This window comes from Bos taurus, chromosome 10, assembly GCF_002263795.3.
Source record: "Bos taurus isolate L1 Dominette 01449 registration number 42190680 breed Hereford chromosome 10, ARS-UCD2.0, whole genome shotgun sequence".
NCBI classification, from domain to species: domain Eukaryota; kingdom Metazoa; phylum Chordata; class Mammalia; order Artiodactyla; family Bovidae; genus Bos; species Bos taurus.
Window position 1 is genome coordinate 56,554,592 of NC_037337.1, and position 26,069 is coordinate 56,580,660.

Here is a 26,069-nt window from a genome sequence, read left to right on the forward strand (position 1 = left end):
GGAGAGGGCGTGGTTTCGGGGGAGGGCGTGGTTTCGGGTGGGGAGAGGTGTCAGGTTTGAGGGTGTGGCTGCTCCTGAAAGACCGCCCCTGTGTCCTGCTACCCCTCTGTCAAGCTGCGGGACCGCTGCAGCTTCGCGGCACCCAGTCTAGGTTAAAGCAGCCGCCCCGGGCTCGGCTCGGGCTCCTCTGTCCCAGGCTGTGGCCCCGGACGGCCCCGGACTCGTGCTGCCCTTGGCTTCCCGCTCTCAAGTCGAGGGTTTGGATACCGAGGGGCGAGGAAGGAAGGTGAGCGCGTGTGGCAGTAGTTATAATCTCTTTTTCTGCTCCAAGTTCTTGCACGTGGAAAACTCCCTTTTCTACTCTCTCGTCTTGATGTCGCATCCGTAGTGACCGAAGACAGGCACCTGTCAAATCGGTCCTTTCGAGTTGTGGTAGCGGGGGCTGGATGGCTTGGTGTAGGTGAGGTCTTGAGAGAGTCTCTTGGGACTCGGAAATCGGACGTCTCCGGGACTGGAGTTCTTGAATTCATTAAGCTGAGTCGAGTAGCTGGGGAAAAGATCCGGTGGACGCCGGCAGGAGAGGGTGTGACATCTTGGGACCTGTCGGGGCAGGGAATCTGGTGAAAACTTTCCTTGATGTGCACCCGCGGCTGCGCCAGCAATAAAGGTTGCGGACACAACACTATTATAATTTGTAAAGTTGAACGAGGGACAGGAAAATCCAGGGAGTGATGTCTGCATTGACGAAAAATCTGGCCAAGGTGAAGTACTAGCAGTACTGCCTTGCGGACAGGTGCTTCCCTAACCCCCTCCTCATCCATTAGAACGTTTTTGTGTTCATTTCGAAAACTGTTAGGAAGACGCAATCAGAAGGTTGCTGTGACACAACGTTAACTTTCTGTTCCTCCCCCTTGTAGTTTTATGCTAAAGGAGTTCAAGGTCATCTTTGAAAACTAGGTCACTTGTTTTGAATAGTTTTATCTGAAGAAAGGATTTGGAAACGTTGTCTCTTCCATCCCCTTTCCTACCCTCACCCCCACTTCTCCCGCCCCCCAGCAAACAGTGGGTTTAGTTTTCTCTCTCCTGAATTCTCAGCTTTTAAAGATCAGGGAAGAAGAAAACAGCTTCTTTTGGCATGCAATTATTTGTGGTTAATCCGGTCTTGTGACTTTTGTTCCTTACCTCTCCTTTAGCTCCTTCAATATTACTGTGTACCCATAGTGTTTTCTGTAAAGAATGCAAAGGGTAAGAGGAGAAAGGGAAACTTTGTCCATGAAAAGCTCTAGTAAACATGATTATTATTTTTTAAACCACAAAAATTGGGGCTATATTGAGTTCTAATATCCTCACCACTTTGGGGGAAGATATTTGTAAATTATAATTATTTTATCAATAAAATATCAACAAAGTATAAGCCTCTCTCTGTGTGTGATATCTTGCATTAACAGGTCTATCCAATAAAGTGAATGCTTTAGAAATCTAAGGTTCTAGTTTATAGAGGCCAACTGGAATAGAAGTATATATAAGTTATTAAATAACTGTGCAATCTTGAGAATAGTGGTATTAGGAATATTTCAAAGTTTAAAGATTGCTTCATTCAAATATATCTGTGACTTGACAATTATTTTTTCTGTTATTTAATAGTGGTACAATATGCAGCATCTCTTACTAAGAATTCTGTCAGACATTTCTCTGGAAGCTCTGCTCTGAATGTATAGTTATTTTTCCCCTAGTCTAACAGTTTTAGATTAAATTATGTTCTGAGTTAGAGGCAAGGCAATGAGGTAGGGATAAAGACTGAAAGAATATGTGTAAGTTCTCTTACCAGACCGTCTCTGAACACCTGGCAAGTCCCCCAGCTTTACTCTGGGGTACCAACAAGTCCTTTGCTGCTGCTGCTGCTGCTGCTGCTGCTGCTGCTGCTAAGTCGCTTCAGTCGTGTCCGACTCTGTGCGACCCCATAGATGGCAGCCCATGAGGCTCCCCCGTCCCTGGGATTCTCCAGGCAAGAACACTGGAGTGGGTTGCCATTGCCTTCTCCAATGCAGGAAAGTGAAAAGTGAAAGTGAAGTCACTGAGTCTTGTCCGACTCTTAGTGACCCCATGGACTGCGGCCCACCAGTCTCCTCCATCCATGGTATTTTCCAGGCAAGAGTACTGGAGTGGGGTGCCATTGCCTTCTCCGAACAAGCCCTTTAACTTACTTTAGTTCATTTTTGTCTTCAAAGTAAGGAAACTGTATTGATCATAAAGGACATTTGGATCTTTTTGAATTATTCTATAAAAGGCACTGTCTCATTTCTAGAGCTTCTAGAGCTAGATATTGCTGTTCTAGACCAACATCTCATCTAGAGTTTGCTCTCATTTCCAAAGGGCTTCCTAACATGTTGGGCAGTGCCCCTGCCCCACCTAAGCAATGCAGTGCAGTGGCTAAGGGTGTGAGTTTTAGAGACTCCTGAATCTATCTTGGTTTTCTAGCCCTTCCTTTTTTTTGCTTTTAACAAAATGAAATTTCATCTGGAAAAAGTAAAATCCTATGTATGAGTGTATAAAAACTAAGCAAGTACAGGATGAGGGAATTGTCATTAATTGAATCATTCAATCTCTTGGTGAATTGACTGTGTTTCCTCCTAGTGAAGGGTGAGTTCAGGGCCCAGAAAGCTGATAAGATTTTAGGTTGCTTAAATAGTAATTACAGACAAGTTCATAGCCAAAGATATCTTTCTACATCTCCCTTTCTCTCCTTGTGCAGACCTCAGAGTTAACATTCAAGCTGACTTGTCTGGGGGAAGAAAAAGAGGTGGCTTTTAAAGCTATACCACATTCACTCATAATGAATACATTAATGTTTTGACATCCCCCTCAACATTTTTTTTACTTTTTGTTATATATAAAACTACCTGCAAGCAAAATGCAAAGGAAAAAGAGCAGTTTGCTGCCCTTCAAACATTCATGGTAGGGTTCAGGTAACTGAGAGAGGAAGAATTAGAGCAGAGCAATCAGAGCTCCCTAAAAGTAGAAAAGGAAGTGCTGGGAGTTGAGGAGTGCAATGTATCACCCAGTAGAGGCTCAAAGGAGTTACAATTTAGTTGCAGTTTTGAAGGCTCCATTTTTATAGGAGTTTGCCAGGAGGAAATGCTGAGGAAGAGCATTCCAGGCCAAAGGAAACTTTTGTGTGAGGGTCTCATAGGGTGAGAAAACATGACAAATACAAATCTTCACACATATTGTTTCATCCTTTACTGGCTACAGGATGTTGGCAAATTATTTTGCTTCTATGAGCTTTGGTTTCCTCAGATGTAAAATGAGTGTTGTATATTATTTTACATTGTTGTTCTTTAGTCACTAAGTCATGTCTGACTATTTTGTAACCCCCATGGACTGAAGCCCACCAGGGTCCTCTGTCGATGGGATTTCCCAGGCAAGAATATTAGAGTGGGTTGCCATTTCCTTTTCCAGGGTACCTTCCCAACCCAGGGATCAAACCCATGTCCCCTGCATTAGCAGGCAGATTCTTTACCACTGAGCCAAAAGGGAAGTCCATTATTTTACATTATTAGGTCCTTATTTGATTTTCAAGTCTCTTCCATAAGAGTGTGTACATCACAACTTTGTTGGAAGACTTAGTTGCCTAGAAAACACAAGACTATATGATGCACAGGTGACAATCAACTAATTTGGTTCCCTTCACTCATCTTAGTCTCTTGATGAGAGAAAAATACAACAGAAATCCAGCCTTGAGTATCGATGGGATTTCATGTTTTCAAGTATATCATAAAAAGCAGACCAGTCTTATTGTTCGGAATGACGTATGAAGTTTTTTATAGTTTCACCTCTATTATCCCTATTTCCCAACCACTAAATGTTTACTTTGAACATCCACCTGTTTTAAGACCTGGCTCTGTTAGAGGAGTTCCACCACACCAAGAATTCTTTGATGGACAAAGGTTAGCATTCCTGTGTTTACATGATAGGATCTCAGACTATTTTAGGCCCTGCTTCCTGCTCCAGTTCTTGTTTTCATTCTGAGCAGTTGAAGTGAGTCTTAGAAAAACATTTTTAGGGGATGGGATCTGGATAATGTGTTAGTTCTTTTGGAATACCAAAATGCAACTTGAACATTTTAGGAGGAATTTGTTAAAGGACTGTACCCTCTTATGATTTTTCTCTGGTAGCATTAGCTCTTAAAATTCTTGGAAATGTGGAAGACTTTGCCTCAAAATTCTAACTTAATCATCTTGAATTATTCCTTCTTGCAAACAATGTATGTATTTTCTCAATGATTGAATACTTAGAGTTTTCCTGTTAAGGCCCTTTCCCCACATGGATTTCCAAGGAAAGACCTCAGGTAGTTTTTTTTACAAAGTCCTACAGAACAGGGAATATTTCTTTCTCTGTGTCATTTAGATGGCAGTAGATAGAAAAAGACTTTTAACTACTTTAAACTATAGTCACTGCAGAGAAAAATAGTAGGTTAGGGACCAGATGAGGACTTTTGGCTGTGGAAGGCCCAAATTAGGCCGGCTAGGTCTTGATGTTCTCAGGTGGTCATGCAGATCAGGCCCCAAACAAGAATTTTTGAGGGATTTATTCTTTTTGGTCTTTTATTCAGTGAATATTTTTTAATTTTATTAATAATTTGTATATTCCATTAATTGTGTGGTACAGGGGCAATGATGAGATTGATTTAAGTTCCTTTGCCTCAAATGTGCTTAAGAATATCTTTGGAGAACTGGTTAAAATTTAGATTTCCAGCCTCAAGTTCAGATTCTCTCAGCCTCAAGTGGTGACCAGAGTCAGGCACATACTAGGTACTTTGATAAATGTTTTTGTTAAGTGAATTAACTGCCACTTTAAAAATCATTGTTAAAAGAGAATTCATTTCCTCTAATACATTTACATAATTTTCTCCTTTTTTTAAATGTGAAAAACTCCATACTTGTCCTATGTTTCCGTGTTAGAAAGAAAATGTATTCAATTGCAACCATTATTTAGGAATTGAAAATAAAAAGAATTTTCAATAACATTATAACTGTTTTTAATTAAGAGAAACAGTGACTGTGATTCTTAATATCCCATAATGCTGCGTGGGCACAGACATTTATTTCGCTCTTCCTGAGGCACTAGCAGGTGAGAATTAGAAGCATTTTCTTCATGTGTATTTTTATTTCCTATTGAGCAAACTATACAAACAGGAAGAGCTTATTTTTTATTATTATTATTATTATTATTTCAGTGATAACACAGAGATAAACTAAGTCAGAGCAACTCTCTTGAATAGCTAATGTCTGCCGCCCGGAGAAAGAGAAAATTATTTTCTGCCCTCCATGTTGATGCGTATAGAACATGTGTTCTGAGTAGCTGCTATTTTCACTGACTCTTTTTCCAGTTGAAGTGCAACATAAACTATTTTAATTAATATTGTGTCACCAAAAGGGATTGAAATAGCCAATTGAATTCTACCAAGATAGAGTCTTTTGATGAAAACATATCTTTATTGATTGTGGGTGAAGAAAATCATTCTTAAAATGAAATCCAGAGAAAAATCATATCCCTCAGAGAAAATTTCTGAGTGGCAGGCCAAGATTAACATCATAAAATTGAATTTGTGCTGCAAGCCTTTGATGTAATCAGCAGCTGGGAGATGGTGTTGCCCTTGCTGTGCTCCCTCTGATTGTGGTGAATTATTGTGTGGAATGAAATAAGTGTTTCTTGTGTCCCTCCTCCAAGAAATACAAACAAGGTATTACTAGGTAGTTTCTTGCTAGTTAAAATGGGTTGGATCGATTCCAGGCCTCTCAGGCGTTCATATTCCTGTGAACTATGGGTGTTGGGCATTTATTTATGCCCAAGGGACAGAATTTCTTGATATCACCTGACAGTCTTTGGTCAGTAGAAACCCAACAGAGAAATGACAAGAGGGATCCTCCTTGCCAGGGACATATTTTTTTTAAATAAGCAGAAGCCAGGATATGTTAGAAAGTGCTATATTTGCCTGGTTTCTATTGACCTGTAGTCAGCCAACCCCTTCCCCGTCTCCCTCAGCCACCTCTTGTGACATCCACTGCCCTGAAATCATTGCAGTGTAGAAATCTCACTTTGTACTAGCAATTTTGTTCCATGACACCAGTGTTACACTAGACTTTTCGCTGTCATTTTTGTATTGAGTCCTGATGCCTAGAAAACACTCTTGTCCATGCATGCCCCTTTCACACATGTAATGGATAGCTTTTGTAGATTAAGTAGAGACAATCTATTTGCACATTTACCCTCAGATTAAAGAGTGACGTGGCACCTTAATCACCCCTGTGGTTGGACCTAAGTTGTTTTTGATCTGTTTAGTGTTTAAGTGGTGGGCTGACTTACCTGTAAACAAGGCAGTGGTGTCATCATTGGGTACGCTTACTCTCAAGTATTTTGAGAAGTGGGATTGTGCTGAGGACTTTCCCGTGCACTGTCTCATTTAATCTACACACTCACCATCAGTCGGTAAATAAGTCTAACTCCCTTGGCTAGGATTATATCCCTAGATCTGTCTGACTTCAAGGATCATCCCACTTTTCAAATGCTTGAGAGTAAGAGTTCCCGATGATGACACCACTACCTTGTTTGCAGATGAGTCAGTCCTAGAAAGGGTAATTAAGGCAAGAGGTGGGAGTGTGATCTGGCTGGAGGAGCCAGGACAGGGGAAAATGGTGAAAAGAGGTGAGGTAGGAGAATATAAAAAGAGAGGTAGGATTTGTCTGCTTCTGACAGAAAATCCACAAAGGTGAGAAGAATAGTTTCAAATGACTCACTTTTGTGTCTTGAATTAATGCTGAAATGAGCTGGAAGTCCCAGAAAATATCTTTTTAAAGAACCGACTACTCCAGTAATGCTAAGATTCCTTTGGATTATGACCCTCAAGTGCTGACCCTCCTCTACCACTCTCTATAAACCACTATGGTGTTCTCTCTCTATAAGCCTCTGGATATATCTGTTTTGGCTACGCTTCTGCTAGGATTCTGGAATGTCAGAAAAGTGAAAGTTGCTCAGTCCTGTAGACTCTTTGTGACCCCATGGACTGTAGCCTGCCAGGTTTCGGTATCCATGGAATTCTCCAGGCAAGAATACTGGAGTGGGTATTCTTGGGCTTCCCTTGTGGCTCAGCTGGTAAAGAATCTGCCTGCAATGTGGGAGACCTGGGTTTGATCCCTGGGTTGGGAAGGTCCCCTGGAGGAGGGAAAGGCCACTCACTCCAGTATTCTGGCCTAGAGAATCCCATGGACTGTATAGGCCATGGGGTTGCAAAGAGTCGGACACAACTGAGAGACTTTCACTTTTATAGATACCTGTTGAATTAATAAATGAATATATTCTTTCTTCAAGGAACCTGTAATGTGCGTAGAAAGGAGATGTATTACACAAAAGAAGTAGAGAACAGAATTTGGTATATGACCAATTGTGTGATTCAGACTAAAATTTAAGTATATATCTCCAGAATCGATCTACACATTATTAAGATTTATGTTCTTACTAGAAAGAAACCAAATGTGTCAGATAGTATATCAGTTTGCTAGGGCTGCTGCAACAAGCAGTACAAACTAAGTACCTTAAGTGGCAGAACTGCATCATCTTACAGTTCCAGAGGTTCGGAGTCTGAAACCGAGGTGTCAGCAGGGTTGTTCCTTCTGTGGACTGTGAGCGAGAATCTGCGCCATGCCTCTCTTCTAGCTTCTGGTGGTTTGCTGACAATCTTTGGCATTCCTTCTCTTATAGGAATGTCACCCCATCTCTGATTTCATCTTCACGTGTCTCTCTCCTGGGTGCATCTTTCTCCAAATTTCCCTGTTTTATAAGGATGCCAGTCATATTGGATTTGGGATCCAACCTAATCCAGTATGACCTCATCATCACTTAATTAATCATATCTGCAATGATCCTATTCCAAGTAATGTCACATTCTGAGGTTTGGGGTGAGTTTGGCTTAATTCCTAATACATGGAAAGAGGGTAGATTTTCTTCTACTTTGCCGGTTTGGTACCATTAAAGTTTTATTTTAGTCTCCTCTGCTTAATTCACTTAATAGATGAGATCTATTGTAAATTATGAATAATAAAATGAAGGATTATAAATGAGTTATTTGTTTTGCTGTTTACTTAACAGGATTTATACACAGATATTGAGATTTAAAAAGCCTTCTGATAAGAGTGGCTAACATTTATTGAATGTTCACTATCTAATGATTTTCATGGATTTTCCCACTTAACTTTCACATCTATTAGATAGATATTACTAGATAGATACTAGATATTATTATTTATAGATTAGATATTAGATAGATATTATTATTTATTAGATAGATATTATTATTTATCTACATTTTATTGATGGGACTCCAATACACAGTTGTAAAGTAACCCCCCCAGGCCATGTAGTAGTAGAGTTGGCATTGGAATCCAAGCTCACTGAACTCTGGGGCCTCACCACTGAGTACATGCTGTCTCCTTAATCTTATTACAGCCAGGTAAGGTAGACAACATTATCATTTTATGGTTGAGGAAAATAAAGCTTAAAATAACTAGAGACTTCCCTGGGTCACAAAACCAGCATGTGTATAATATTGATAAGTATATAATATTTGGGATTTGAGTTTAGATATTAACCTCCATGGGGAAATCCTTTCTACCTTAGATTTCAAGTTCCACTTGTGTTTCCTCTGCAAACATTCTTGCATTTACCTTACAAGGCACTCATGACATGGTTGGTGACACAGGACGTCCTTGTCTCCTCAGATACTTGTGACTCCTTGAGGTTTGTAGATTCTTGTCTACATTCCTAGAATCTTGCATAGTCTCTAACACACAATAGACAATAAGTATTTTTAAACCAAATGCATGTAAGTACGGAGAAGGCAATGGCAACCCACTCCGGTACTCTTGCCCAGCAAATCCCATGGATGGAGGAGCCTGGTAGGCTGCAGTCCATGGGGTCGCTAAGAGTCAGGCACAACTGAGCGACTTCACTTTTACTTTTCACTTTCATGCATTGGAGAAGGAAATGGCAGCCCACTCCAGTGTTCTTGCCTGGAGAATCCCAGGGACAGAGGAGCCTAGTGGGCTGCCGTCTATGGGGTCGCACAGAGTCAAACACGACTGAAGTGACTTAGCAGCAGCATATAAGTAAAGGCAAAGGAGCCAAAGAAAAGGGAGACCACCTGAAAATAAGAAATAAGGGTTAATAGAAGGAGTAACTGAAGTGACAGAAGATGAAATTTGGGGTAATGATAAAGATGTGATCATAGGAGATTACTACGACTATCTTAGAGAAATAAGCTAAACATGAGGAAAAGATATGGTTTGTTGAAGTGATGAGAGGAAGCTCTTTTCTTATTGGAAGGTGGGATCATCAACTAAGAGTATTGGCGTGTAACGAGTTACCTGGGTTGCAATGAGATTTATGAGTGGGCAGAGGAAGAGATTTCACTTGGGACTCGATTAGAGACATGTTTCTCAGTGTAAGTTTACGTAGTACACAGTAAACATTGATGTTAATAGACAAGTATTTATTTTAATGTACATTTCAAAAAAAAATCTAAGCAGCATGTCAAATCCCATCATGTTATATAGTTATTAATGATTAAGATAATTTTAAAGGAGATAGTTATATAACAATTTATCCTTAAGTAAGTTAATTTAGTACTTAAAAATAAGTGAATTAAAGAAATAGGTAATTTTAGATTACACTTGGATATGGGAAAGAAAAATATGGCTCAAGATTGGAAAGAGGTTTTCAGAGTTTATACACATACTTAGTTAAAGCTAATCATAAAATGTGTACTTGGATGTGCTCAGTCATGTCCGACTCTTTGCAACTTCATAGACTATATAGCCTGCCAGGTTCCTTTGTCCATGGGATTTTCCAGGCAAGAATACTGGAGTGTATTGTCATTTCCTTCTCTGGGAGATCTTTCTGACCCAGGGATCTAAACCTGCGTTTCCTGCATTGGCAGGCAGGTTCTTTACCACTGAGCCACCTGGGAAGCCCTAATCATAAAATGACGCGGTTGTAAATACTTCAAGGTTAGGGATTGTGTTTTTCTGTTTTTTGGTTTTTTTTTTTTTTTTTGTATTCTCTACAGATCAATCCACCACCTTAAATACATTTGCTTCTCATACATTTGGTTCTCATTAAATATTTTTTTGAATTTATTAAAGAGTAGACTAGAACAGTGATCGGAGAAGGCAATGGCACCCAACTCCAGTACTTTTGCCTGGAAAATCCCTTGGACGGAGGAGCCTGGTGGGCTGCAGTTCATGGGGTCGTGAAGAGTCAGACACGACTGAGTGACTTCACTTTCACTTTTCACTTTCATGCATTGGAGAAGGAAATGGCAACCCACTCCAGTGTTCTTGCCTGGAGAATCCCAGGGACGGGAAGCCTGGTTGGCTGCCATCTATGGGGTCGCACAGAGTCGCACACAACTGCAGCGACGCAGCAGCAGCAGAACAGTGATACTTTCTGCTCATGTTAGATACCTCTTTGTTGCTGTTCAGTCACCAAGTTGTGTCTGACTCTTGGCGTCCCCACTGACTGTAGCACACCAGTCTCCTCTATCCTCTGAAATCTCCTGGAGTATGCTCATATTCATGCCCATTGAGTTGGTGATGATATTTAACCATCTCATCCTCTGCTGCTCCCTTTTCCTCATGCTCTCAATCTTTTGGCGCTTCAGCTTTAGCATCAGTCCTTCCAATGAATATTCAGGGTTGATTTCCTTTAGGGTTGACTAGTTTAATCTCCTTGTTGTCCAAGGGATTCTCAAGAGTCTTATCCAGCACCACAATTCAAAAGCATAGAAATCTCTAGGTTAAAACAAAACAATAATTTGGACTGTAAATATTCAGAGTTAAATGTGGCATAAATTAAAAAGAAAAAAAAAATCCACTTTAAGTCTAAAGATAAGGTTTTGCACAAGCGGATTTGAGTTTCATGAAGTTCTTCACTGACTGAATATAAATAAAAGTAAAGGAGCTCTATTTCCTTATGGAGAGAAAATCATAATTCTAAAAGATACATACATCCCAATGTTCATAGCAGCATTATTTACAGTAACCAGGACTGTGCTAAATCGCTTTAGTCACGTCCAACTCTTTGAGACCCAATGACTGTAGCTCACCAGGCTGCTTTGTCCATGGGGATTCTCCAGGCAAGAATACTAGAGTGGGTTGCCATACCAAGGGGATCTTCCCCACCCAGGGATCAAACCTGCATCTCTTATGTCTCCTGCATTGGCAGGTGGGTTCTTTACCACTAGTGACACCACATGGAGACAATTTAAATGCCCATCGACAGGTGAATGGATAAAGAAGGTGTGGTACATTCACACAATGGACTATTATTCAGCCATTAGAAAGAATGAAATAAACATAGATGGGGACCTAGAGATTATCATACTAAGTGATAATATCAGACAGAAAAGGACAAATATATGATATCAGTTACACGTGGAATCTAATACAGATGGACTTATTTACAAAACAGAAACAGACTCACAGACATAGATATCAAATTCATGGTTATCAAATGGGAAAGATGGGGGTAAATTAGGCATTTGGGAATAACGCATGCATACTACTATATATAAAATAAATAATCAACAAGGACCTACTGTATAGCACAGGAAAGTATTAATATACTCAATATTTTGTAATAACCTATACAGGAAAATAATCTGAAAAGCATATATACATATATTCTTTTATATATGTATATAGGTGTGTGTATATATATATAAAATCAGATTGCATGGTGCATATGCTCAGTTGTGTGCATATGCTCTTTGCACCCCCATGGACTGTAGCCTGCCAGGCTCCTTTGTTCATGGAATTTTTCAGGCAAGAATACTGGAATATTGGAGTGGGTTGCCATTTCCTGTTCTAGGGGATCTTTCTGACGCAGGGCTAGAACCCACATCTCTTGCATCTCCTGCATTGGAAGGTTGATTCTTTATCATTGTACCACCTGGGGAGTCCCATACTCAGATTATATATATATACGTATATATATATATATATATATATATATATATGTAAATTCAGTTATACACACATACACACACAAATGAATCACTTGCTGTTGCTGTACATCTGAAACTAACACAACATTGTAATTCAACTATACTTCAATAAAAAAATAAATTAGAAAAGAAGTGAAGGAACCACCTTGAAATAAATGAGTTATCTTTCTCCTATTTCTGTTTTTCTGGCCAAACACATCTCTTGGACACTGACTGCAAATGGACATGCTGGCATTTAATTGGGCTGTTTTGAATCTGTTGCTCTGTAGTTTAATAAGCAAGGAGGTGAAGTTTGAAGATAATACTTTGTAATCTTTGACTCACAAGATTGGCAGAATTGCAAGCTGTGATGAAAACCTCATCCGTTTAGTGGTAGGGATGTGATTTCTTGGCTGTTTGGTTTTATGTTTGTTCCGAATCATGGGTATGTGAAGTGCAGAGATTATTTTGCATGTCTGTCTAACTCATTCCTTGATCTCTGGGTTATTTTACCATTGAGTTTATCTATTAAGTTATTCTCTACCTAAAACACATTACTTTCTAGAGTTTCTTAAGTAGCAGTTAATCAGTCAATAATAACATTTGGTGGCAGGGGGCTGGGAGGGCTTGGCTTTGATGATTGGTTAGGGGTTAATTCTGAAATTGTTGTGCTCCACTGGTAAACCAGGTGGATTTTTATGTGTTATTCAAATACACCTTGGGCAGCTTTTGACTTTGAAGAAACATTTTTTTTTTGCCTTTTCTAAGGAATGACCTGATTACAATCTGTTGATAAAATAAGATCTTTTGTTTTGGGAGCATCTGCAAACAGAAATGTTTGGGGGCATAGGCTTCTGCTGAGACCACCTGTGCATGAACCTTAGTCCTGAGGTACTTTGCTTCATTTCCCAGGGTTAAAATAGTTCTAATGCTGGCCTCACGGTATTGCTGAAGCCTGGCTTGGAGAATTTTGAGCCTTACTTTACTAGCGTGTGAAATGAGTGCAAGTTTCTACCGCACAATTGCACTCATCTCACACGCTAGTAAAGTAAGTCTCAAAATTCTCCAAGCCAGGCTTCAGCAATACGTGAACTGTGAACTTCCTGATGTACAAGCTGGTTTTAGAAAAGGCAGAGGAACCAGAGATCAACCTGCCAGCATCCACTGGATCATGGAAAAAGCAAGAGAGTTCCAGAAAAACATCTATTTCTGCTTTATTGACTATGTCAAAGCCTTTGACTATGTGGATCACAATAAACTGTGGAAAATTCTGAAAGAGATGGGAATACCAGACCACCTGACCTGCCTCTTGAGAAATCTGTATGCAGGTCAGGAAGCAACAGTTAGAACTGGACATGGAACAACAGACTGGTTCCAAATAAGAAAAGGAGTATGTCAAGGCTGTACATTGTCACCCTGTTTATTTAACTTATATGCAGAGTACATCATGAGAAACGCTGGACTGGAAGAAACACAAGCTGGAATCAAGATTGCTGGGAGAAATATCAATAACCTCAGATATGCAGATGACACCACCATTATGGCAGAAAGTGAAGAGGAACTCAAAAGCCTCTTGATGAAAGTGAAAGTGGAGAGTGAAAAAGTTGGCTTAAAACTCAACATTCAGAAAACGAAGATCATGGCATCCAGTCCCATCACTTCATGGCAAATAGATGGGGAAACAGTGGAAACAGCGTCAGACTTTATTTTTCTGGGCTCCAAAATCACTGCAGATGGTGATTGCAGCCATGAAATTAAAAGACGCTTACTCCTTGGAAGGAAAGTTATGACCAACCTAGATAGCATATTCAAAAGCAGAGACATTACTTTGCCAACAAAGGTTCATCTAGTCAAGGCTATGGTTTTTCCTGTGGTCATGTATGGATGTGAGAGTTGGACTGTGAAGAAGGCTGAGCGCCGAAGAATTGATGTTTTTGAAGTGTGGTGTTGGAGAAGACTCTTGAGAGTCCCTTGGACTGCAAGGAGATCCAACCAGTCCATTCTGAAGGAGATGAGCCCTGGGATTTCTTTGGAAGGAATGATGCTAAAGCTGAAACTCCAGTATTTTGGCCACCTCATGCGAAGAGTTGACTCATTGGAAAAGACTCTGATGCTGGGCGGGATTGGGGGCAAGAGGAGAAGGGGACGACAGAGGATGAGATGGCTGGATGGCATCACTGACTCGATGGACGTGAGTCTGAGTGAACTCCGGGAGTTGGTGATGGACAGGGAGGCCTGGCGTGCTGCAATTATTCTGGGGTCACAAAGAGTCGGACACGAGTGAATGACTGAACTGAACCGAACTGAATGCTGGCCTCCCCATACCCTGGGTACTTTTCTGTTTAGCTTACATCTATTCCTTGTTGCTTCATAAAGCCCCACTCTATCTTCTCTTAGTTTATTGCCACTGACTCCCTATCTGTAAGACATCCACCAAGCTATTTTATTATCTCCAGTCTGTTTTTTTTCAACTTCATTAAGGTATGGTTTATATACAATAAGCTATACTCATTTAAAGTACCACCTGATGAATTTTAACACCCCAAGCTTTTCTAACTTAGACTGAAAACTTGGTAACGAAACTTCGTCTGGGCTCAAGATGACCAAGTTATCTTCTTTGAAGGAAAGCAACATGGGGTAATTTATCTGTGGCCCTCAGAGTACCTGAGTATAGTTTTGAAGAAAGTTAAGTAGAGTTCTTTTTTGCTTAAGAGATGGGATTCAGGGACTTTCCTGGTGATCCAGTGGTAAAAATTTGCCTTCCGATGCAGGGGGTGAGGGCTGGATGCCTGGTCAGGCAGCTAAGATCCCACATGCCTCTTTGCCAAAAAACCCAACACATAAAACAGAAGCAATATTGTGACAAATTCAAATAAAGACTTTAAAAATGGTCCACATCAAAAAAAATCTTAAAAAAAAAAAGAAATGAGATGGATTCAGAGGCCACATAATTGTAAGAGGCAGAGTAAGATGCAGACCCAGATCTGTTCTATCCCAAACTCGTGTTATTAACTGCTACACTCTTCTTACTTTCCTCCTAGTCAAGGAGTTTGAGGTTCGTCTTTATCTGTGAGGCTGGCGAGACAGAGACTCAGTGTCAGGGTGTGTCCCCGAAGAGCGCTATTTATGATGAGGTAAACAGTTCTAGTGTCCAGTAGACACCAGCCACAAAACCACATTTGCATCATATTTATTATTCTGCTTGCCTCAGATCAGACATGTCAGAGAGATAAAAGCAACTTGTTACAAGGAAGAAGGCGAAGGTGAGGAGAGGATGGGGGCTGTAATGGCATGTTGTCTTCTCTTGTGCTTGCCTGGTATCATAATCATGGAGAAAGGACTAAGGAGCATGTTTTTTTTTTTTTTTCCCTTCTTTTAACATGTATTTATTTGGCTGCACCAGGACTTAGTTGTGGCATGTGGGATCTTCGACCTAAGGCCAGATTTCAAAAACAATTGAGGCCACGTTGGCGCCTGAATGCATAAGAGGTTTCATTGTCATTATTTTACTTGACTTATTGCTTTCATTTTTTTTTAAAGAACTACAAACATAAATCATTTTGCTTAGCTGGTCACTAAGACACTTTGGTGGGGAAGGTTGGGTTGTTTTCATCATGGTGTGCAGGAGGAGAATTCTAGAAGGAGTGTTAAGAGACCAGGTTATAGGTCTCGCTCAGTTACTTTCTGGTTGGGTTACTTTGACCAAAAAAACAAGTTCTCCAAACCTTCATTCTCTTGTCTGTAGGACAAGAGAGGGGGATGATAGCTATCTTCAAGGCTCCCTTTTGGCTGTAACTTAGGGTTGCCAGTGGCCTAAAATGCCTACAGGATACCCAGTTCAATTTGGATTTTGGATAAATAGTAATTTTTATAAGCATGTCCTGTACAATAACCAACTTTTTTATTACGAGCATATCTCAAAAGTTATGTAGTATAGGACATACCTACACTAAAAAAGTTATTTGTTATTTATCTGAAATTCAAATTTAACTGGACATCTTGTATGTTTATTTGCTAAACCAGAGAACCCTAATCTTACCTGAAGTTGTTGATTAAAGTATCATCACAGATTTTAGAGGTAATGATAGCCAACTGTACATTTTCATGGCCAAAGGCTCTGGTATATATTCATATGAGTTTTGAAAAAAGAAATTGTAGTTACAGTATTGTAGAAGAAAGAAAGGCATCACTAGAAAGTGGTGGTCACATTCTTTGCCCACAGTATAAAATCACAGTGATTCTTTTCTCATTCATTCATTCAGTAAATATTCACTGAGTCTAATTTTGGACAAATAATTATAAACATTTTCTGTATAGAATCTCCTCTTTTCACATCAATTATCCAAGGTAATTATTTTTTCCATTGTGTAGTTGAGAAAACTGAGCTCAAAGAATATTTGCTAGCTGTTAATGGAGGAAAAAAGATTTTTATAACTCCTATTATATTTCTTGCCTCTTTCACAGTAAAGTACATTTTTAATTTAATGGAGATGGTGGTGTGCTGGATAGACCCTAATTATCAATCTAGAATCGGAAACCCTATATATTCCCATACATTTGAGTGGAACACAAATAGGGAAACTGGAGGAATTACTTTCCCCAGAACAAAAGTACTCCAGGAACAAGAAGACTCTCGTTCTAGGAAAATCACATCACATTTCCTTCAATTCCTCATCAGCAATATAGGAGTTTAATGCCTCATTCTTAAAGTTTCTTCTAGGTTCCAGTGAACTCCTCTTCCTCCCTTTTCAAGGTTGACTACAGTCACATAAGAAATGTTTATTAAATGTTACCTAATGTGGCATGCATGTGCTAGGGACTAGGGTTCAAACAATGAAAAGACACCCATCCTTTACCAGCTATAATTAACAGCTTTGTAGATGTTGTCTCACTTGTTAAGAGGGGCAGATATTAAGAGTCTCTCTGGCGTTGGCAGGTGATCAGGAAGTTGTTAGAACAGGTAGCCCTTTGCTATTTCTACTTCAGTTCAGTTCAGTTCAGTCGCTCAGTCGTGTCCGACTCTTTGTGACCCCATGAATCACAGCACGCCAGGTCTCCCTGTCTATCACCAACTCCCGGAATTTACCCAAACTCATGTCTATCGAGTCGGTGATGCCATCCAACTATCTCATCCTCTGTCATCCCCTTCTCCTCCTGCCCCCAATCCCTCACAGCATTAGGGTCTTTTCCAATGAGTCAACTCTTCGCAAGAGGTGGCCAAAGTATTGGAGTTTCAGCTTCAGCATCAGTCCTTCCAATGAACACCCAGGACCGATCTCCTTTAGGATGGACTGGTTGGATCTCCTTGCAGTCCAAAGGACTCTCAAGGGTCTTCTCCAACAATACACTTCAAAAGCATCAATTCTTCGGCGCTCAGCTTTCTTCACAGTCCAACTCTCACATCCATACATGACCACTGGAAAAACCATAGCCTTGACTAGACGGACTTTTGTTGGCAAAGTAATGTCTCTGCTTTTTAATATGCTTTCTAGGTTGGTCATAACCTTCCTTCCAAGGAGTGTCTTTTCATTTCATGGCTGCAATCACCATCTGCAGTGATTTTGGAGCCCCAAAAATAAAGTCTGACACTGTTTCCACTGTTTCCCCATCTATTTGTCATGAAGTGATGGGACCAGATGCCATGATCTTATATATCATTTAGAAAAATTTCCTTTTAAAATGGGACAATTTGGGAGCTCCCATGTGCCCATGATGAGCGTTTGTGCAACAGTTAGTGACTGTCAGCATGACTGCATCATCAGAAGATTCATTTCTTAGCTTTCAGTATGGGTTGCCTAATTCTGTAATGGTTTGGACCTTCTACAGCTTTATTTACATTCCTAGACAAGTTTCACTTAATTCAATGTTTGCCATGCCTTTCACGTCAAAGCATAGAAAATGATCATCTTTGTACACACACTGGCTTGAGAGTTTCAATTTCTCTCACCCTTTGTGTCAAGTTATTCACAGCCTAAATGTGTGCCAAGGCATACAGTTGGAAAACTCCTGTTTATTTACCGAATATGGGGCTTTCTTGATGGCTCAGTGGTAAAGAATCTGCCTACAATGCAACAGACGCAAAAGACTAGTTCAATCCCTGGATCAGGAAGATCCCCTGGAGGAGAAAATGGCAACCCACCCCAGTATCCTTGCCTGAAAAAAAAAAAAAATGCATGGACAGAGGAGCCTGGAGGGCTACAATCCAAAGGGTCACAAAGAGATGGACTCTACTGAGTGACTAAGCTCACATAGTTAACAATTGGGTGTGTATAGGAAGCACGGATCTCTGTTGAAATTCTGTGTCAGTGAAAATGACAACAGAAAGTATTCTGCCTATTCACTATAAGAAGCTGTTCCTTCAATCTGTAAAGGGCATTTATTTGATAAAGATTCCTTTATGGAAAATTAAGCTATCACTTAGAACTTTAAAGTTCATTATTAAAAATGAGAAATCATAATCATTTTATCCAATATAGCTTTTTCTAGAAAGGAAAAATATTCACAAATTTCATGGAATTTGAATGACTAAAAACCATTTGGAAGTAACAGCCAGAAACCTCTCTTATTTAGAAAAACAAAATGTGGAAATTATCTTAAAAAAATGAACATTTGATTTTATTAACCATAAGAAGAAAGTGTTAGTTGTTTAGTTTTATCTGACTCTTTGCAACCCCATGGACTATAGCCCACAAGGGTCCTCTGTCCATGGGATTTCCCAGGCAAGAATACTGGAGTGGGTTGTCATTCCCTTCTCCAGGGGAACTTCCTGACCCAGGGATCAAACCAGGGTCTCTTGAACTGCAGGCAGATTCCTTACCGTCTGAGCCACCAGGGGAGACCAATAAAAGGTAAAAAATCCAAGCAGTATGTCACAAATGCAATTTTGGTCTTGTTTGATATGTACCTAAATTTCAGTGCATAATATTGAAATAATGTCTAAATTTAATACTATGTTTTTCATTCTTAGGTATAAATTGAGTTTGTATATATATATAATCAAATTGTATCAAAGCCAGCTTTATAATACTTTAATAATTACTAGATCTAAACTAATTTTTTCCTTAAAATTATTTTTCATTATATTATTAAAAATAATAAAATAATATATATGTATATGAAAGGCATTTTTAGATACTATTATTGTAGAAAGGGATAAAAATCAAAAGGATGGGAAAGCTGATGAAATACCAGCTGTTCTTTGTAGGTTATAGCTCACTCTTATTTACATAGCACTAACACATGGTATTCTTTTTTTTTTTTTATTTAACACATGGTATTCTTGCCTGGAAAATCCCAGGGACAGAGGAGCCTGGTGGGCTGCCATCTGTGGGGTCGCACAGAGTCAGACATGACTGATGTGACTTAGCAGCAGCAGCAGCAACACATGTCCAGAGCATTGTTGATATGACATGATATGATATTACCTAGTAGTAAAGCCACTCTGGGAAACTTGGTGGGATATATAAAAGAAAGCAAAAATGTTAGTCTCTCAGTCATGTCCAATTCTTTGCAACCCCATGGACTGTAGCCCGCCTGGCTCCTCTGTCCATAGAATTCTCCAGGTAAGAATACTGGAGTGGGTTACCATTCCTTTCTCCAGGGGATGTTCCCCACCCAGGGACTGAACCTGGGTCTCCTGCAATGCAGACAGATTCTTTACTGTCTGAGCCACCAAGGAAAATCATATATATATGTATAAAGAATGTTCAGACTACTGCACAATTACACTCATCTCACATGCTAGCAAAGTAATGCTCAAAATTCTCCAAGCAAGGCTTCAACAGTACCTGAACCGAGAACTTCCAGATGTTCAAGCTGGATTTAGAAAAGGCAGAGAAAACAGAGATCAAATGCCAACATCTGTTGGACCATAAAAAAAGCAAGAGAGTTCCAGAAAAACATCTACTTCTGCTTTATTGACTATGCCAAGGCCTTTGACTGTGTGGATCACAACAAACCATGAAAAAATTTTCAAGACATGGGAATATCAGATCACCTGACCTCCTTCCTGAGAAATTTGTATGCAGGTCAAGAAGCAACAGTTAAAACCTGACATGGAACAACAGACTGGTTCCAAATAGGAAAAGAGGTACGTCAAGGCTGTATTTTGACACCCTGCTTATTTAACTTATAATGCAGAGTACATCATGCAAAATGCTGGACTGGATGAAACACAAGCTGGAATCAAGATTGCAGGGAGAAAATATCAATAACTTCAGATACGCAGATGACACCACCCTTAGGACAGAAAGTGAAGAGGAACTAAAGACCTCTTGATGAAAGTGAAAAAGTTGGCTTAAAACTCAACAATCAAAAAGCGAAGATCATGGCATCCGGTCACAGCACTTCATCGCGAATACATGGGGTAAACAATGGAATCAGTGACAGACTTTATTTTCTTGGGCTCCAAAATCACTGTAGATGATGACTGCAGCCATGAAATTAAAAGATGCTTGCTTCTTGGAAGAAAAGCTATGACCAACCTAGACAACATAGTAAAAAGCAGAGACATTTCTTTGCCAACACAGGTCTATCTAGTCAAAGCTATGGTTTTTCCAGTAGTCACGTATGGATGATAGAGTTGGACCATAAATAAAGGTGAGCGCCGAAGAATGGCTGCTTTTGAACTGTAGTGTTGGAAGACTCTTGAGAGTCCCTTGGACTGCAAGGAGATCAAAGCAGTCAATCCTAAAGGAAATCAGTCCTGAATATTCATTGGAAGGACTGATGTTGAAGCTGAAGCTCCAATACTCTGGCCACCTGATGTGAAGAACTGACTCATTAGAAAGGACCCTGATATTGGGAAAGACTGAAGGCAGGAGGAGAAGGGGATGACAGAGGATGAGATGGTTGGATGGCATCACTGACTTGATGGACATGATTTTGAGCAAGGTCCAGGTGTTGGTGATGGAAAGGGAAGTGTGGAATGCTGCAGTCCATGGAGTCCCAAAGACTCGGACACAACTGAGTGATGGAACTGAACAGATATATACATATATATATATATATATATATATATATATATATATAATATATGTATATTACTATATTAGATCAGATCAGATCAGTCGCTCAGTAGTGTCCGACTCTTTGCGACCCCATGAATCACAGCACACCAGGCCTCCCTGTCCATCACCAACTCCTGGAGTTCACTCAGACTCACGTCCATCGAGTCAGTGATGCCATCCAGTCATCTCATCCTCTGTCGTCCCCTTCTCCTCTTGCCCCCAATCCCTCCCAGCATTAGAGTCTTTTCCAATGAGTCAACTCTTCACATGAGGTGCCCAAAGTACTGGAGTTTCAGCTTTAGCATCATTCCTTCCAAAGAAATCCCAGGGCTCATCTCCTTCAGAATGGACTGGTTGGATCTCCTTGCAGTCCAGGGAACTCTCAGGAGTCTTCTCCAACACCACAATTCAAAAGCATCAATTCTTCGGCGCTCAGCCTTCTTCACAGTCCAACTCTCACATCCATACATGACCACAGGAAAAACCATAGCCTTGACTAGATGAACCTTTGTTGACAAAGTAATGTCTCTGCTTTTCAATATGCTATCTAGGTTGGTCGTAACTTTCCTTCCAAGGAGTAAGCGTCTTTTAATTTCATGGCTGCAATCACCATCGGCAGTGATTTTGGAGCCCAGAAAAATAAAGTCTGACACTGTTTCCACTGTTTCTCCATCTATTTCCCATGAAGTGATGGGACTGGATGCCATGATCTTCGTTTTCTGAATGTTGAGCTTTAAGCCAACTTTTTCACTCTCCACTTTCACTTTCATCAAGAGGCTTTTGAGTTCCTCTTCACTTTCTGCCATAAGGGTAGTGTCATCTGCATATCTGAAGTTATTGATATTTCTCCCGGCAATCTTGATTCCAGCTTGTGTTTCTTCCAGTCCAGCGTTTCTCATGATGGACTCTGCATATAAGTTAAATAAACAGGGTGACAATATACAGCCTTGACGTACTCCTTTTCCTATTTGGAACCAGTCTGTTGTTCCATGTCCAGTTCTAACTGTTGCTTCCTGACCTGCATACAGATTTCTCAAGAGGCAGGTCAGGTGGTCTGGTATTCCCATGTCTTTCAGAATTTTCCACAGTTTCTTGTGATCCACACGGTCAAAGGCTTTGGCATAGTCAATAAAGCAGAAATAGATGTTTTTCTGGAACTCTCTTGCTTGAGTAATTTATTTTACAAGAGTTTTCTACCTGTGGTCTGTGAGCTTCTTGAAGACCAGTTATCTCATTCTGAGACGTGATTGTGGTATTTTGGTAGGCTGCAGTCAAAAATTTGTGTGGAAATTATCTGAAAGTTGTTTAAGTGTAAAGTTTATATGTATGCATGTGTTTATATGATAATTTTGATAGCTATACTTATATAATAAAGTATTAATTGTATTCCTCATATAAGTAACAAAATACACTATCATAATCTAAAACATTGTTCTATTACCATGACTAGATCCAAATGAGGGAAATTTATTTAAACTTTTATAATATAATCTGTAATTTTATCCCAGTCTGTATAAATGTTTGTTTTTTTAAAATCCCAGCCAGTGGAAGTGTCTATTTTAAACTGTTTTTAATTAAACCACATTTAGAGATCATTCAAGGGCCTGTAAACATCTATCCACAGTCTTGTTTCAGAGATTCCAAAATATCATTCAGTCATTCAAATTTGGGATACAATAATTATACATTGAGGGCTGTGATAGAGCTTTGTAATCCCTTTCCAAAGATTTTACAACTTGTCTAGACATATAATTATTTGAAACAGGACAGTATACTTCAGTCAAGGGCATGACTTTCTTCTCCACATCACAGACTTTTCCTCTAACTTTGAGATTCTACAATGGGCTATTTTTTTTTTTCTTCCTTTGAAGCTTATTTTTGATCAGAGATTTCTAGAGAATTGTACAGGGTCTCAGAAAACATAAATTTACTCTCTTTCCTATTGATAGCAAGGCACCAAGTTTCTGGGGCTATTTTTATAATTTTGCCACAAAAGAAAAAGAGGGAAAAGTATAAAAAAAAGTGACTTCTGAGATTTGCAACCTTTTAATCTGTTACTTATTCTCACTGTACAATTTGCTTAGTGTCTTGGAATCTCAGAATTAGAACTGATTCTGAGTTATCTAAATCACAGTTCTCATTGTTAGTTTTCTTATAAGTGAGTGCTATCCGATTAATGATCCCCAAAACTACTTCTTTTCTGAAATTCTAGATTATAGGAGTTTATAATATGAGTATTATATACAAGGTATAATGGTAGCATGTGTGCAATGGCACCCCACTCCAGTACTCTTGCCTGGCAAATTCCATGGACGGAGGAGCCTGGTAGGCTGCAGTCCATGGGGTCGCTAAGAGTCAGGCACGACTAAGCGACTTCACTTTCACTTTTCACGTTCATGCATTGGAGGAGGAAATGGCAACCCACTCCAGAATTCTTGCCTGGAGAATCCCAGGGACGGGGGAGCCTGGTGGGCTGCCGTCTATGGGGTCACACAGAGTCGGACACGACTGAAGCGACTTAGCAGCAGCAGCAGCAGTGCTCAGTTCTACTCTTTGTGACCCTATGGACAGTAGCCTGCCAGGCTCCTTGGTCCATGGAATTTTCTAGGCAAGAATACTGGAGCAGATTGTCATTTCCTCCTCCAGGGGGTCTTCCTGTCCTAGAGACTGAATCCCCAGTCTCTTGTGCCTCCTGCATTGGCAGGTGGAGTCTTTACCACTGCACCACCAAGGAAGCTCCATAATGATAGCATAGTGTGTGTATTTATACCTGTATAGTTTTATTTGCAGCCCTGGATTTATTCCTCATAAGAATACTGAGATGTAGGCAATGTAGGTGATACTATCCTCATTTTACTACATGTAACCTTTATAATCTGGAAATAAAGGTAATAAATACGAGGTCTGTTTTCACTACATTTAGCAATCTAGATGGTTCAGGATGAACTATGGTTGAGATCTGATTTCTCGTGGCTTTAGCCTTTGTGGTTTTTGTTTTCTAATTTGGATGTATTAAGAATCTTATGACTTATTAAGGATTTTAATACATGAAATGCTTTGACTTATTTGATTTTCTAAACTCCAGGTGCCTTGTATTTTGTTAGGTGCTTACATTTGTAAAGATTTTGCTTTACTAGATGTGAGTTTTAGACTCTAATGTATACTTCCATTCACTTCTTCATTTAGTCTGGAATAATTACTCTGCCTGTCTTAAACCATTTTCTGGACACTGAGAATACAGCAATGGACAAATAAACAGAAGTCTCTGCCTTGGAAGGATTTAAAATCTAGTGAATTTTAAAGGAATTTTATTGGAATAAGAATAAAACACAAGTATGATGGTGGAACAATTTAAAATATGGGTAACCATTGTCTAGAAGTACAGGAGCTAAAGGAAATAAAAATAATAGTAACTTACTGAATACCACACTGTGCTCTACATTATAAGCCTGCTGTCATTTCACCCTCACAGTACCCTGATCTAGGTATCATTATTATTCTCAGATTACAGATGAGAAAACTGCAGCTCAGAGGGATTAAGTGACTCACATTTAATTCTAACCTAACTTGAATTTCATACCCTTAAGCAGTTCTCTCCCCTTTGGAATACAGAATTCATAAATAAAGAAAATAATTTATTCAACTGGTATTTACTATTTTCCTATAATCAAGGCCCTGTGCTTCAGACCTGTAGGGAATATGATAATGATTAAGAAATGATTCCTATCTTTCATAAAGAATCAAAGCACCAAAATCAGTGTGGTTAAAAAATATCTGTCAAGAACCTACTATGGGCCAGGCGCCACACTTAGCAAAGACTGGGTCTCGGACCTTGGGGGATTTGTATCACTTCATTAGGGAGACATCAATGCAAAGCAGATAATTTTAAGAGAGATTTAAAAAAAAAATAGGGTAATATAAAGTGGCCAATTATTGGGTAGAGAGTGTCACAGTGATTCAAGTCAGAGAAGATCATTTTCCAGAGTAATAGGGATATAAATAACTCACCAAAGAAATTATTTATCTTCAGTAGAATTTTAGCTAATCATTACAAATATATTAATTCCCTGGCAGATGTTCTCCAAACTTGTTTCTGCTACATTTCTTCTTAAGCCATCTAGACAAATTTCCTTGACTACAGGGTCCTAGGTAAAGTTCAAAGTGTGAAAGACAAGTCCTTGTGCAGGAAGCAAGTGCACACTACTTGTAAACAAAAATGCCCAGTTTCCTCTGGAGCAGTGTGACCACGAGCACTCCCTTTCTACTACTTCTTGCTTCTGAGAAGCACACATTAATCAAGCCAAAAATGGAGTTCAAATGCAAATGGTTTTTGAATGGTGATTTTTGTTGTAATGTTGTTGTTGTTGAGTCAGTCATGTCTGACTCTCTGCAACCCCATAGACTGCAGCATGCCAGGCTTCCCTGTCTTTCACCATCTCCTGGAGCATTTGAGTCAGTGATGCCATCCAACCGTCTTGTCCTCTGTTACCCCCCTCTCCTCCTGCCTTCAATCTTTCCTAGCATTAAGGTCTTTTCTAATGAGTCAGCTCTTTTCAACAGGTGGCCAAAATATCGGAGCTTCAGTTTCAGCATCAGCCCTTCCAACGACTATTCAGGACTGATTTCCTTTGGGATTTACTGCTTTGATCTCCTTGCAGTCCAAGGGACTCTTAAGAGTCTTCTCCAACACGCAAGTTCAAAAGCATCAATGCTTAAAAAAAAAAAGTTATAATACTAGAAGGACTAATACAAAGTTAGGAGTAGTGTTTATAGCAGCAGAATGTTAAAATCCATGTGGGCCCTTCTCATTACCATCTTTATCATCTTCACCTGTATCACATTTATCCGGTATCTCTGGAAATGAGATATTCCCCAAAATTGAATTTTCCTGATAAATGAAACTTACTATTTAACTGTATCCTTAGAACTTGGTAAAACTGCTACTACTTTCTGCTTCTGACTTCTTAAGCAGAGTGCGTTTGACATCTCATCATCTTTTATTTACCCATAATAAGCAGTGATTG

General features: G+C 39.7%; 1 protein-coding gene across 1 annotated transcript in view; it reads left to right on the forward strand.

Annotated features, from left to right (window-relative positions):
- The first annotated feature begins 203 nt into the window (after nucleotides 1-203).
- Nucleotides 204-26,069, forward strand: part of WDR72 (WD repeat domain 72) — a 225,745-nt gene continuing 199,879 nt past the window's right edge. Inside the window, exon 1 of the mRNA XM_002690898.6 lies at nucleotides 204-286. The gene's annotated coding sequence lies outside the window, so the exon portion shown is untranslated. The remainder of the gene's footprint in view (nucleotides 287-26,069) is intronic.